Below are 15,515 nucleotides of genomic sequence, written 5' to 3' on the forward strand. Positions count from 1 at the left end.
AGCCCAGGCTACTATATCCAGCAAAATTCTCAATTAACAAAGATGGAGAAACCAAGATATTCCATGACAAAACCAAATTTACACATTATCTTTCTAGAAATCCAACCCTAAAAAGGATAATAAATGGTAAAGCCCAACATAAGTAGGCAAGCTATACCCTAGAAGAAGCAAGAAACTAATCGTCTTGGCAACAAAACAAAGAGAAGAAAAGCACACAAACATAACCTCATATCCTAATATGAATATAAGAGGTTGCAATAATCACTATTCCTTAATGTCTCTCAACATCAATGGCCTCAACTCCCCAATAAAATACATAGATTAACAAACTGGATACGCAACGAGGACCCTGCATTCTGCTGCCTACAGGAAACACACCTCAGAGACAAAGACAGACACTACCTCAGAGTGAAAGGCTGGAAAACAACTTTCCAAGCCAATGGTCGGAAGAAGCAAGCTGTAGTAGCCATTCTAATATCAAATAAAATCAATTTTCAACTAAACTTCATCAGAAAAGATAAGGAAGGACACTTCATATTCGTCAAAGGAAAAATCCACCAAGATGAACTCTCAATCCTAAATATCTATGCCCCAAATACAAGGGCACCTACATACGTAAAAGAAACCTTGCTACAGCTCAAAACACACATTGCACCTCACACAATAATAGTAGATTTCAACACCCCACTCTCATCAATGGATAGATCATGGAAACAGAAATTAAACAGAGACATAGACAGACTAAGAGAGGTCATGAGCCAAATGGACTTAACAGATATTTATAGAACATTCTATCCTAAAGCAAAAGGATATACCATCTTCTCAGCTCCTCATGGTACTTTCTCCAAATTTGACCATATAATTGGTCAAAAAACGGGCCTCAACAGGTACAGAAAGATGGAAATAATCCCATGGGTGCTATGGGATCACCACGGCCTAAAACTGTTCTTCAATAACAATAAGGGAAGAATGCCCACATATACGTGGAAATTGAACAATGCTCTACTCAACCATAACCTGGTCAAGGAAGAAATAAAGAAAGAAACTAAAAACGTTTTAGAATTTAATGAAAATGAAGGTACAACATACCCAAACTTATGGGACACAATGAAACCTGTGCTAAAAGGAAAACTCATAGCTCTCAGTGCCTGCAGAAAGAAACAGGAAAGAGCATATGTCACCTGCTTGACAACACACCTAAAAGCTCTAGAACAAAAAGAAGCAAATACACCCAGGAGGAGAAGAAGGCAGGAAATAATCAAACTCAGAGCTGAAATCACCCAAGTAGAAACAAAAAGGACCATAGAAAGAATCAACAGAACCAAAAGTTGGTTCTTTGAGAAAAATCAACAAGATAGATAAACCCTTAGCCAGACTAATGAGAGGACCCAGAGAGTGTATCCAAATTAAGAAAGTCAGAAATGAAAAGGGAGACATAACTACAGATTCAAAGGAAATTCGAAACAATCATCAGATCTTACTATAAAAGCCTATATTCAACAAAACTTGAAAATCTGCAGGAAATGGACAATTTCCTAGACAGATACCAGGTACTGAAGTTAAATCAGGAACAGATAAACCAGTTAAACAACCCCATAACTCCTAAGGAAATAGAAGCAGTCATGAAAGGTCTCCCAACCAAAAGGAGCCCAGGTCCAGACGGGTTTAGTGCACAATTCTATCAGACCTTCATAGAAGACCTCATACCAATATTATCCAAACTATTCCACAAAATTGAAACAGATGGAGCACTACCGAATTCCTTCTATGAAGCCACAATTACTCTTATACCTAAACCACACAAGGACCCAACAAAGAAAGAGAACTTCAGACCAATTTCCCTTATGAATATCGACGCAAAAATACTCAATAAAATTCTGGTAAACCGAATCCAAGAGCACATCAAAACAATCATCCACCATGATCAAGTAGGTTTATCCCAGGCATGCAGGGATGGTTTAATATACGGAAAACCATCAACGTGATCCATTATATAAACAAACTGAAAGAACAAAACCACATGATCATTTCACTAGATGCTGAGAAAGCATTTGACAAAATTCAACACCCCTTCATGATAAAAGTCCTGGAAAGAATAGGATTTCAAGGCCCATACCTAAACATAGTCAAAGCCATATACAGCAAACCAGTTGCTAACATTAGACTAAATGGAGAGAAACTTGAAGCAATCCCACTAAAATCAGGGACTAGACAAGGCTGCCCACTCTCTCCCTACTTATTCAATATAGTTCTTGAAGTTCTAGCCAGAACAATCAGACAGCAAAGGGAGGTCAAGGGGATACAGATCGGAAAAGAAGAAGTCAAATATCACTATTTGCAGATGATATGATAGTATATTCAAGTGATCCCAAAAGTTCCACCAGAGAACTACTAAAGCTGATAAACAACTTCAGCAAAGTGGCTGGGTATAAAATTAACTCAAATAAATCAGTAGCCTTCCTCTACACAAAAGAGAAAAAAGCCAAGAAGAAATTAGGGAAACGACACCCTTCACAATAGACCCAAATAATATAAAGTACCTCGGTGTGACTTTAACCAAGCAAGTGAAAGATCTGTACAATTAGAACTTCAAGACTCTGAAGAAAGAAATTGAAGAAGACCTCAGAAGATGGAAAGATCTCCCATGCTCATTGATTGGCAGGATTAATATAGTAAAAATGGCCATTTTTACCAAAAGCAATCTACAGATTCAATGCAATCCCCATCAAAATACCAATCCAATTCTTCAAAGAGTTAGACAGAACAATTTGCAAATTCATCTGGAATAACAAAAAACCCAGGATAGCTAAAACTATCCTCAACAATAAAAGGACTTCAGCGGGACTCACTATCCCTGAACTCAAGCAGTATTACAGAGCAATAGTGATAAAAACTGCATGGTATTGGTACAGAGACAGACAGATAGACCAATGGAACAGAATTGAAGACCCAGAAATGAACCCACACACCTATGGTCACTTGATTTTTGACAAAGGAGCCAAAACCATCCAATGGAAAAAAAGATAGCATTTTCAGCAAATGGTGCTGGTTCAACTGGAGGTCAACATGTAGAAAAAAGAACATCGATCCATGCTTATCACCCTGTACAAAGCTTAAGTCCAAGTGGATCAAGGACCTCCACATCAAACCAGACACACTCAAACTAATAGAAGAAAAACTAGGGAAGCATCTGGAACACATGGGCACTGGAAAAAATTTCCTGAACGAAACACCAAGGGCTTATGCTCTAAGATCAAGAATCGACAAATGGGATCTCATAAAACTGCAAAGCTTCTGTATGGCAAAGGACACTGTGGTTAGGACAAAACGGCAACCAACAGATTGGGAAAAGATCTTTACCAATCCTACAACAGATAGAGGCCTTATATCCAAAATATACAAAGAACTCAAGAAGTTAGACCGCAGGGAGACAAATAACCCTATTAAAAAATGGGGTTCAGAGCTAAACAAAGAATTCACAGCTGATGAATGCCGAATGGCTGAGAAACACCTAAAGAAATGTTCAACATCTTTAGTCATAAGGGAAATGCAAATCAAAACAACCCTGAGATTTCACCTCACACCAGTGAGAATGGCTAAGATCAAAAACTCAGGTGACAGCAGATGCTGGCGAGGATGCGGAGAAAGAGGAACACTCCTCCATTGTTGGTGGGATTGCAGACTGGTACAACCATTCTGGAAATCAGTCTGGGGGTTCCTCAGAAAATTGGACATTGAACTGCTTGAGGATCCAGCTATACCACTCTTGGGCATATACCCAAAAGATGCCCCAACATATAAAAAAGACACGTGCTCCACAATGTTCATCGCAGCCTTATTTACAATAGCCAGAAGCTGGAAAGAACCCAGATGCCCTTCAACAGAGGGAAGGATACAGAAAATGTGGTACGTCTACACAATGGAATATTACTCAGCTATCAAAAACAATGACTTTATGAAATTCGTAGGCATATGGTTGGAACTGGAAAGTATCATCCTGAGTGAGGTAACCCAATCACAGAAAAACACACATGGTATGCACTCATTGATAAGTGGCTATTATCCCAAATGTTTGAATGACCCTAGATGCCTAGAACAAATGAAACTCAAGACAGATGATCAAAATGTGAATGCTTCACTCCTTCTTTTAAAGGGGAACAAGAATACCCTTGGCAGGGAATAGAGAAGCAAAGATTAAAACGGACACAGAAGGAACACCCATTCAGAGCCTGCCCCACATGTGGCCCATGCATATACAACCATCCAATTAGACGAGATGGATGAAGCAAAGAAGTGCAGGCCGACAGGAGCCGGATGTAGATCGCTCCCGAGAGACACAGCCAGAATACAGCAAATACAGAGGCGAATGCCAACAGCAAACCACTGAACTGAGAATAGGATCCCCGTTAAAGGAATCAGAGAAAGAACTGGAAGAGCTTGAAGGGGCTCGAGACCCCTTAAGAACAACAATGCCACGCAACCAGAGCTTCCAGGGACTAAGCCACTACCTAAAGACTATACATGGACTGACCCTGGGCTCTGACCTCATAGGTAGCAATGAATATCCTAGTAAGAGCACCAGTGGAAGGGGAAGCCCTGGGTCCTGCTAAGACTGAACCCCAGTGAACTAGATTGTTGGGGGGAGGATGGGGAGGGGAACACCCATAAAGTAGGGGACAGGGAAGGGGGATGTTTGCCCGGAAACTGGGAAAGGGAATAACACTGGAAATGTATATAAGAAATACTCAAGTTAATTAAAAAAAAAAGCTTTATGGGTAAAAGGTCAAGTTACATGTAAAGACAGACCTATCAGAATTACACCAGACTTCTCACCAGAGACTATGGAAACCAGAAGGTCCTGGACAGATGCCATACCGACCCTAACAGAGCACAAATGCTAGCCCAGGCTACTATATCCAGCAAAATTCTCAATTAACAAAGATGGAGAAACCAAGATATTCCATGACAAAACCAAATTTACACATTATCTTTCTATAAATCCAACCCTAAAAAGGATAATAAATGGTAAAGCCCAACATAAGTAGGCAAGCTATACCCTAGAAGAAGCAAGAAACTAATCGTCTTGGCAACAAAACAAAGAGAAGAAAAGCACACAAACATAACCTCATATCCTAATATGAATATAAGAGGTTGCAATAATCACTATTCCTTAATGTCTCTCAACATCAATGGCCTCAACTCCCCAATAAAATACATAGATTAACAAACTGGATACGCAACGAGGACCCTGCATTCTGCTGCCTACAGGAAACACACCTCAGAGACAAAGTCAGACACTACCTCAGAGTGAAAGGCTGGAAAACAACTTTCCAAGCCAATGGTCGGAAGAAGCAAGCTGTAGTAGCCATTCTAATAGCAAATAAAATCAATTTTCAACTAAACTTCATCAGAAAAGATAAGGAAGGACACTTCATATTCGTCAAAGGAAAAATCCACCAAGATGAACTCTCAATCCTAAATATCTATGCCCCAAATACAAGGGCACCTACATACGTAAAAGAAACCTTGCTACAGCTCAAAACACACATTGCACCTCACACAATAATAGTAGATTTCAACACCCCACTCTCATCAATGGATAGATCATGGAAACAGAAATTAAACAGAGACATAGACAGACTAAGAGAGGTCATGAGCCAAATGGACTTAACAGATATTTATAGAACATTCTATCCTAAAGCAAAAGGATATACCATCTTCTCAGCTCCTCATGGTACTTTCTCCAAATTTGACCATATAATTGGTCAAAAAACGGGCCTCAACAGGTACAGAAAGATGGAAATAATCCCATGGGTGCTATGGGATCACCACCGCCTAAAACTGTTCTTCAATAACAATAAGGGAAGAATGCCCACATATACGTGGAAATTGAACAATGCTCTACTCAACCATAACCTGGTCAAGGAAGAAATAAAGAAAGAAACTAAAAACGTTTTAGAATTTAATGAAAATGAAGGTACAACATACCCAAACTTATGGGACACAATGAAACCTGTGCTAAAAGGAAAACTCATAGCTCTCAGTGCCTGCAGAAAGAAACAGGAAAGAGCATATGTCACCTGCTTGACAACACACCTAAAAGCTCTAGAACAAAAAGAAGCAAATACACCCAGGAGGAGAAGAAGGCAGGAAATAATCAAACTCAGAGCTGAAATCACCCAAGTAGAAACAAAAAGGACCATAGAAAGAATCAACAGAACCAAAAGTTGGTTCTTTGAGAAAAATCAACAAGATAGATAAACCCTTAGCCAGACTAATGAGAGGACCCAGAGAGTGTATCCAAATTAAGAAAGTCAGAAATGAAAAGGGAGACATAACTACAGATTCAAAGGAAATTCGAAACAATCATCAGATCTTACTATAAAAGCCTATATTCAACAAAACTTGAAAATCTGCAGGAAATGGACAATTTCCTAGACAGATACCAGGTACTGAAGTTAAATCAGGAACAGATAAACCAGTTAAACAACCCCATAACTCCTAAGGAAATAGAAGCAGTCATGAAAGGTCTCCCAACCAAAAGGAGCCCAGGTCCAGACGGGTTTAGTGCACAATTCTATCAGACCTTCATAGAAGACCTCATACCAATATTATCCAAACTATTCCACAAAATTGAAACAGATGGAGCACTACCGAATTCCTTCTATGAAGCCACAATTACTCTTATACCTAAACCACACAAGGACCCAACAAAGAAAGAGAACTTCAGACCAATTTCCCTTATGAATATCGACGCAAAAATACTCAATAAAATTCTGGTAAACCGAATCCAAGAGCACATCAAAACAATCATCCACCATGATCAAGTAGGTTTATCCCAGGCATGCAGGGATGGTTTAATATACGGAAAACCATCAACGTGATCCATTATATAAACAAACTGAAAGAACAAAACCACATGATCATTTCACTAGATGCTGAGAAAGCATTTGACAAAATTCAACACCCCTTCATGATAAAAGTCCTGGAAAGAATAGGATTTCAAGGCCCATACCTAAACATAGTCAAAGCCATATACAGCAAACCAGTTGCTAACATTAGACTAAATGGAGAGAAACTTGAAGCAATCCCACTAAAATCAGGGACTAGACAAGGCTGCCCACTCTCTCCCTACTTATTCAATATAGTTCTTGAAGTTCTAGCCAGAACAATCAGACAGCAAAGGGAGGTCAAGGGGATACAGATCGGAAAAGAAGAAGTCAAATATCACTATTTGCAGATGATATGATAGTATATTCAAGTGATCCCAAAAGTTCCACCAGAGAACTACTAAAGCTGATAAACAACTTCAGCAAAGTGGCTGGGTATAAAATTAACTCAAATAAATCAGTAGCCTTCCTCTACACAAAAGAGAAAAAAGCCAAGAAGAAATTAGGGAAACGACACCCTTCACAATAGACCCAAATAATATAAAGTACCTCGGTGTGACTTTAACCAAGCAAGTGAAAGATCTGTACAATTAGAACTTCAAGACTCTGAAGAAAGAAATTGAAGAAGACCTCAGAAGATGGAAAGATCTCCCATGCTCATTGATTGGCAGGATTAATATAGTAAAAATGGCCATTTTTACCAAAAGCAATCTACAGATTCAATGCAATCCCCATCAAAATACCAATCCAATTCTTCAAAGAGTTAGACAGAACAATTTGCAAATTCATCTGGAATAACAAAAAACCCAGGATAGCTAAAACTATCCTCAACAATAAAAGGACTTCAGCGGGACTCACTATCCCTGAACTCAAGCAGTATTACAGAGCAATAGTGATAAAAACTGCATGGTATTGGTACAGAGACAGACAGATAGACCAATGGAACAGAATTGAAGACCCAGAAATGAACCCACACACCTATGGTCACTTGATTTTTGACAAAGGAGCCAAAACCATCCAATGGAAAAAAAGATAGCATTTTCAGCAAATGGTGCTGGTTCAACTGGAGGTCAACATGTAGAAAAATGAACATCGATCCATGCTTATCACCCTGTACAAAGCTTAAGTCCAAGTGGATCAAGGACCTCCACATCAAACCAGACACACTCAAACTAATAGAAGAAAAACTAGGGAAGCATCTGGAACACATGGGCACTGGAAAAAATTTCCTGAACGAAACACCAAGGGCTTATGCTCTAAGATCAAGAATCGACAAATGGGATCTCATAAAACTGCAAAGCTTCTGTATGGCAAAGGACACTGTGGTTAGGACAAAACGGCAACCAACAGATTGGGAAAAGATCTTTACCAATCCTACAACAGATAGAGGCCTTATATCCAAAATATACAAAGAACTCAAGAAGTTAGACCGCAGGGAGACAAATAACCCTATTAAAAAATGGGGTTCAGAGCTAAACAAAGAATTCACAGCTGATGAATGCCGAATGGCTGAGAAACACCTAAAGAAATGTTCAACATCTTTAGTCATAAGGGAAATGCAAATCAAAACAACCCTGAGATTTCACCTCACACCAGTGAGAATGGCTAAGATCAAAAACTCAGGTGACAGCAGATGCTGGCGAGGATGCGGAGAAAGAGGAACACTCCTCCATTGTTGGTGGGATTGCAGACTGGTACAACCATTCTGGAAATCAGTCTGGGGGTTCCTCAGAAAATTGGACATTGAACTGCTTGAGGATCCAGCTATACCTCTCTTGGGCATATACCCAAAAGATGCCCCAACATATAAAAAAGACACGTGCTCCACAATGTTCATCGCAGCCTTATTTACAATAGCCAGAAGCTGGAAAGAACCCAGATGCCCTTCAACAGAGGGAAGGATACAGAAAATGTGGTACGTCTACACAATGGAATATTACTCAGCTATCAAAAACAATGACTTTATGAAATTCGTAGGCATATGGTTGGAACTGGAAAGTATCATCCTGAGTGAGGTAACCCAATCACAGAAAAACACACATGGTATGCACTCATTGATAAGTGGCTATTATCCCAAATGTTTGAATGACCCTAGATGCCTAGAACAAATGAAACTCAAGACGGATGATCAAAATGTGAATGCTTCACTCCTTCTTTTAAAGGGGAACAAGAATACCCTTGGCAGGGAATAGAGAAGCAAAGATTAAAACGGACACAGAAGGAACACCCATTCAGAGCCTGCCCCACATGTGGCCCATGCATATACAACCATCCAATTAGACGAGATGGATGAAGCAAAGAAGTGCAGGCCGACAGGAGCCGGATGTAGATCGCTCCCGAGAGACACAGCCAGAATACAGCAAATACAGAGGCGAATGCCAACAGCAAACCACTGAACTGAGAATAGGATCCCCGTTAAAGGAATCAGAGAAAGAACTGGAAGAGCTTGAAGGGGCTCGAGACCCCTTAAGAACAACAATGCCACGCAACCAGAGCTTCCAGGGACTAAGCCACTACCTAAAGACTATACATGGACTGACCCTGGACTCTGACCTCATAGGTAGCAATGAATATCCTAGTAAGAGCACCAGTGGAAGGGGAAGCCCTGGGTCCTGCTAAGACTGAACCCCAGTGAACTAGATTGTTGGGGGGAGGATGGGGAGGGGAACACCCATAAAGTAGGGGACAGGGAAGGGGGATGTTTGCCCGGAAACTGGGAAAGGGAATAACACTGGAAATGTATATAAGAAATACTCAAGTTAATTAAAAAAAAAAAAGCTTTATGGGTAAAAGGTCAAGTTACATGTAAAGACAGACCTATCAGAATTACACCAGACTTCTCACCAGAGACTATGGAAACCAGAAGGTCCTGGACAGATGCCATACCGACCCTAACAGAGCACAAATGCTAGCCCAGGCTACTATATCCAGCAAAATTCTCAATTAACAAAGATGGAGAAACCAAGATATTCCATGACAAAACCAAATTTACACATTATCTTTCTAGAAATCCAACCCTAAAAAGGATAATAAATGGTAAAGCCCAACATAAGTAGGCAAGCTATACCCTAGAAGAAGCAAGAAACTAATCGTCTTGGCAACAAAACAAAGAGAAGAAAAGCACACAAACATAACCTCATATCCTAATATGAATATAAGAGGTTGCAATAATCACTATTCCTTAATGTCTCTCAACATCAATGGCCTCAACTCCCCAATAAAATACATAGATTAACAAACTGGATACGCAACGAGGACCCTGCATTCTGCTGCCTACAGGAAACACACCTCAGAGACAAAGACAGACACTACCTCAGAGTGAAAGGCTGGAAAACAACTTTCCAAGCCAATGGTCGGAAGAAGCAAGCTGTAGTAGCCATTCTAATATCAAATAAAATCAATTTTCAACTAAACTTCATCAGAAAAGATAAGGAAGGACACTTCATATTCGTCAAAGGAAAAATCCACCAAGATGAACTCTCAATCCTAAATATCTATGCCCCAAATACAAGGGCACCTACATACGTAAAAGAAACCTTGCTACAGCTCAAAACACACATTGCACCTCACACAATAATAGTAGATTTCAACACCCCACTCTCATCAATGGATAGATCATGGAAACAGAAATTAAACAGAGACATAGACAGACTAAGAGAGGTCATGAGCCAAATGGACTTAACAGATATTTATAGAACATTCTATCCTAAAGCAAAAGGATATACCATCTTCTCAGCTCCTCATGGTACTTTCTCCAAATTTGACCATATAATTGGTCAAAAAACGGGCCTCAACAGGTACAGAAAGATGGAAATAATCCCATGGGTGCTATGGGATCACCACGGCCTAAAACTGTTCTTCAATAACAATAAGGGAAGAATGCCCACATATACGTGGAAATTGAACAATGCTCTACTCAACCATAACCTGGTCAAGGAAGAAATAAAGAAAGAAACTAAAAACGTTTTAGAATTTAATGAAAATGAAGGTACAACATACCCAAACTTATGGGACACAATGAAACCTGTGCTAAAAGGAAAACTCATAGCTCTCAGTGCCTGCAGAAAGAAACAGGAAAGAGCATATGTCACCTGCTTGACAACACACCTAAAAGCTCTAGAACAAAAAGAAGCAAATACACCCAGGAGGAGAAGAAGGCAGGAAATAATCAAACTCAGAGCTGAAATCACCCAAGTAGAAACAAAAAGGACCATAGAAAGAATCAACAGAACCAAAAGTTGGTTCTTTGAGAAAAATCAACAAGATAGATAAACCCTTAGCCAGACTAATGAGAGGACCCAGAGAGTGTATCCAAATTAAGAAAGTCAGAAATGAAAAGGGAGACATAACTACAGATTCAAAGGAAATTCGAAACAATCATCAGATCTTACTATAAAAGCCTATATTCAACAAAACTTGAAAATCTGCAGGAAATGGACAATTTCCTAGACAGATACCAGGTACTGAAGTTAAATCAGGAACAGATAAACCAGTTAAACAACCCCATAACTCCTAAGGAAATAGAAGCAGTCATGAAAGGTCTCCCAACCAAAAGGAGCCCAGGTCCAGACGGGTTTAGTGCACAATTCTATCAGACCTTCATAGAAGACCTCATACCAATATTATCCAAACTATTCCACAAAATTGAAACAGATGGAGCACTACCGAATTCCTTCTACGAAGCCACAATTACTCTTATACCTAAACCACACAAGGACCCAACAAAGAAAGAGAACTTCAGACCAATTTCCCTTATGAATATCGACGCAAAAATACTCAATAAAATTCTGGTAAACCGAATCCAAGAGCACATCAAAACAATCATCCACCATGATCAAGTAGGTTTATCCCAGGCATGCAGGGATGGTTTAATATACGGAAAACCATCAACGTGATCCATTATATAAACAAACTGAAAGAACAAAACCACATGATCATTTCACTAGATGCTGAGAAAGCATTTGACAAAATTCAACACCCCTTCATGATAAAAGTCCTGGAAAGAATAGGATTTCAAGGCCCATACCTAAACATAGTCAAAGCCATATACAGCAAACCAGTTGCTAACATTAGACTAAATGGAGAGAAACTTGAAGCAATCCCACTAAAATCAGGGACTAGACAAGGCTGCCCACTCTCTCCCTACTTATTCAGTATAGTTCTTGAAGTTCTAGCCAGAACAATCAGACAGCAAAGGGAGGTCAAGGGGATACAGATCGGAAAAGAAGAAGTCAAATATCACTATTTGCAGATGATATGATAGTATATTCAAGTGATCCCAAAAGTTCCACCAGAGAACTACTAAAGCTGATAAACAACTTCAGCAAAGTGGCTGGGTATAAAATTAACTCAAATAAATCAGTAGCCTTCCTCTACACAAAAGAGAAAAAAGCCAAGAAGAAATTAGGGAAACGACACCCTTCACAATAGACCCAAATAATATAAAGTACCTCGGTGTGACTTTAACCAAGCAAGTGAAAGATCTGTACAATTAGAACTTCAAGACTCTGAAGAAAGAAATTGAAGAAGACCTCAGAAGATGGAAAGATCTCCCATGCTCATTGATTGGCAGGATTAATATAGTAAAAATGGCCATTTTTACCAAAAGCAATCTACAGATTCAATGCAATCCCCATCAAAATACCAATCCAATTCTTCAAAGAGTTAGACAGAACAATTTGCAAATTCATCTGGAATAACAAAAAACCCAGGATAGCTAAAACTATCCTCAACAATAAAAGGACTTCAGCGGGACTCACTATCCCTGAACTCAAGCAGTATTACAGAGCAATAGTGATAAAAACTGCATGGTATTGGTACAGAGACAGACAGATAGACCAATGGAACAGAATTGAAGACCCAGAAATGAACCCACACACCTATGGTCACTTGATTTTTGACAAAGGAGCCAAAACCATCCAATGGAAAAAAAGATAGCATTTTCAGCAAATGGTGCTGGTTCAACTGGAGGTCAACATGTAGAAAAATGAACATCGATCCATGCTTATCACCCTGTACAAAGCTTAAGTCCAAGTGGATCAAGGACCTCCACATCAAACCAGACACACTCAAACTAATAGAAGAAAAACTAGGGAAGCATCTGGAACACATGGGCACTGGAAAAAATTTCCTGAACGAAACACCAAGGGCTTATGCTCTAAGATCAAGAATCGACAAATGGGATCTCATAAAACTGCAAAGCTTCTGTATGGCAAAGGACACTGTGGTTAGGACAAAACGGCAACCAACAGATTGGGAAAAGATCTTTACCAATCCTACAACAGATAGAGGCCTTATATCCAAAATATACAAAGAACTCAAGAAGTTAGACCGCAGGGAGACAAATAACCCTATTAAAAAATGGGGTTCAGAGCTAAACAAAGAATTCACAGCTGATGAATGCCGAATGGCTGAGAAACACCTAAAGAAATGTTCAACATCTTTAGTCATAAGGGAAATGCAAATCAAAACAACCCTGAGATTTCACCTCACACCAGTGAGAATGGCTAAGATCAAAAACTCAGGTGACAGCAGATGCTGGCGAGGATGCGGAGAAAGAGGAACACTCCTCCATTGTTGGTGGGATTGCAGACTGGTACAACCATTCTGGAAATCAGTCTGGGGGTTCCTCAGAAAATTGGACATTGAACTGCTTGAGGATCCAGCTATACCTCTCTTGGGCATATACCCAAAAGATGCCCCAACATATAAAAAAGACACGTGCTCCACAATGTTCATCGCAGCCTTATTTACAATAGCCAGAAGCTGGAAAGAACCCAGATGCCCTTCAACAGAGGGAAGGATACAGAAAATGTGGTACGTCTACACAATGGAATATTACTCAGCTATCAAAAACAATGACTTTATGAAATTCGTAGGCATATGGTTGGAACTGGAAAGTATCATCCTGAGTGAGGTAACCCAATCACAGAAAAACACACATGGTATGCACTCATTGATAAGTGGCTATTATCCCAAATGTTTGAATGACCCTAGATGCCTAGAACAAATGAAACTCAAGACAGATGATCAAAATGTGAATGCTTCACTCCTTCTTTTAAAGGGGAACAAGAATACCCTTGGCAGGGAATAGAGAAGCAAAGATTAAAACGGACACAGAAGGAACACCCATTCAGAGCCTGCCCCACATGTGGCCCATGCATATACAACCATCCAATTAGACGAGATGGATGAAGCAAAGAAGTGCAGGCCGACAGGAGCCGGATGTAGATCGCTCCCGAGAGACACAGCCAGAATACAGCAAATACAGAGGCGAATGCCAACAGCAAACCACTGAACTGAGAATAGGATCCCCGTTAAAGGAATCAGAGAAAGAACTGGAAGAGCTTGAAGGGGCTCGAGACCCCTTAAGAACAACAATGCCAAGCAATCAGAGCTTCCAGGGACTAAGCCACTACCTAAAGACTATACATGGACTGACCCTGGACTCTGACCTCATAGGTAGCAATGAATATCCTAGTAAGAGCACCAGTGGAAGTGGAAGCCCTTGGTCCTGCTAAGACTGAACCCCCAGTGAACGTGATTGATGTGGGGAGGGCAGCAATGGTGGGAGGATGGGGAGGGAAACACCCATAAAGAAAGGGAGGGGGAGGGATTAGGGGGATGTTTGCCCGGAAACTGGAAAAGGGAATAACACTCGAAATGTAAATAAGAAACACTCAAGTTAATAAAAAAAAGAAATGTAAATAAGAAATACCCAATTTAAAAAATATGGAAGAAAAAAATTGTGGGATACAGATAAAAAAGAAAAAAAGTCTCATAGCATTCTCATTGCTCTTTCTTCTATAAGTTGTCTTGGTATGGTGTTTCTTCAGAGAAATTGAAAAGGACCAATACATCTTAAGACAGTGGGACAATTAACTAATGTGTGCTTTAATGGTTCTTTGGATGGAATGCCTCTGAGTATGTATATATGTAGAAAAGGGCTCATGTGGCTTGAACCTCTCGTAATGCCAAAATAGAGAAGACATTGCCTTTCTTATCTGTTATCTCAGAGGTGAATCACAAGAAATGAAGTGAAGATGAGGCTTAAATGAAATCAGCTATTAACAACTGAACTCAGACTCTCCATTACTCAACGTAGACAAGGGCTATTGACCCCAATAATCAGGAAAGGCAATAGACTCTGTTACACAACAAATTCCAGCAGCTTGTGTTTGGCACTCAAAGTGATTTGATAATCTCTTGCCAAATTTTGATGGGAAATAGACATAAGAAGTAATATGTTCCCAAAATATAGCTAAGAATTTCTTGTGGTTATTGTTTTGTAATGGAGTTACAGATGCATGCACACAAATACATGATAGATAGATAGATAGATAGATAGATAGATAGATAGATAGATAGATAGATAGATAGATAGATGGATGGATATGTACATACGTACAGACATACATACATACATACAAACATACATACATACTTACATATACAAACACAATTTTAAAACATAAAGAAATACATTCCTCAAAGTAAGATAGCCTGTGAAAGAACTAAACTTCCAAGTTGTTCACTAATGGGATTCCTAAGTTCTAGGATATGGCCTTCCATGAAGAGATAGCCCCACATGACAATAGTGACAGCTGTATCACTTTTAAAATTTAT

This window comes from Rattus norvegicus, chromosome X (genome assembly GCF_021556685.1).
Source record: "Rattus norvegicus strain SHRSP/BbbUtx chromosome X, alternate assembly SHRSP_T2T, whole genome shotgun sequence".
Lineage (NCBI taxonomy): Eukaryota > Metazoa > Chordata > Mammalia > Rodentia > Muridae > Rattus > Rattus norvegicus.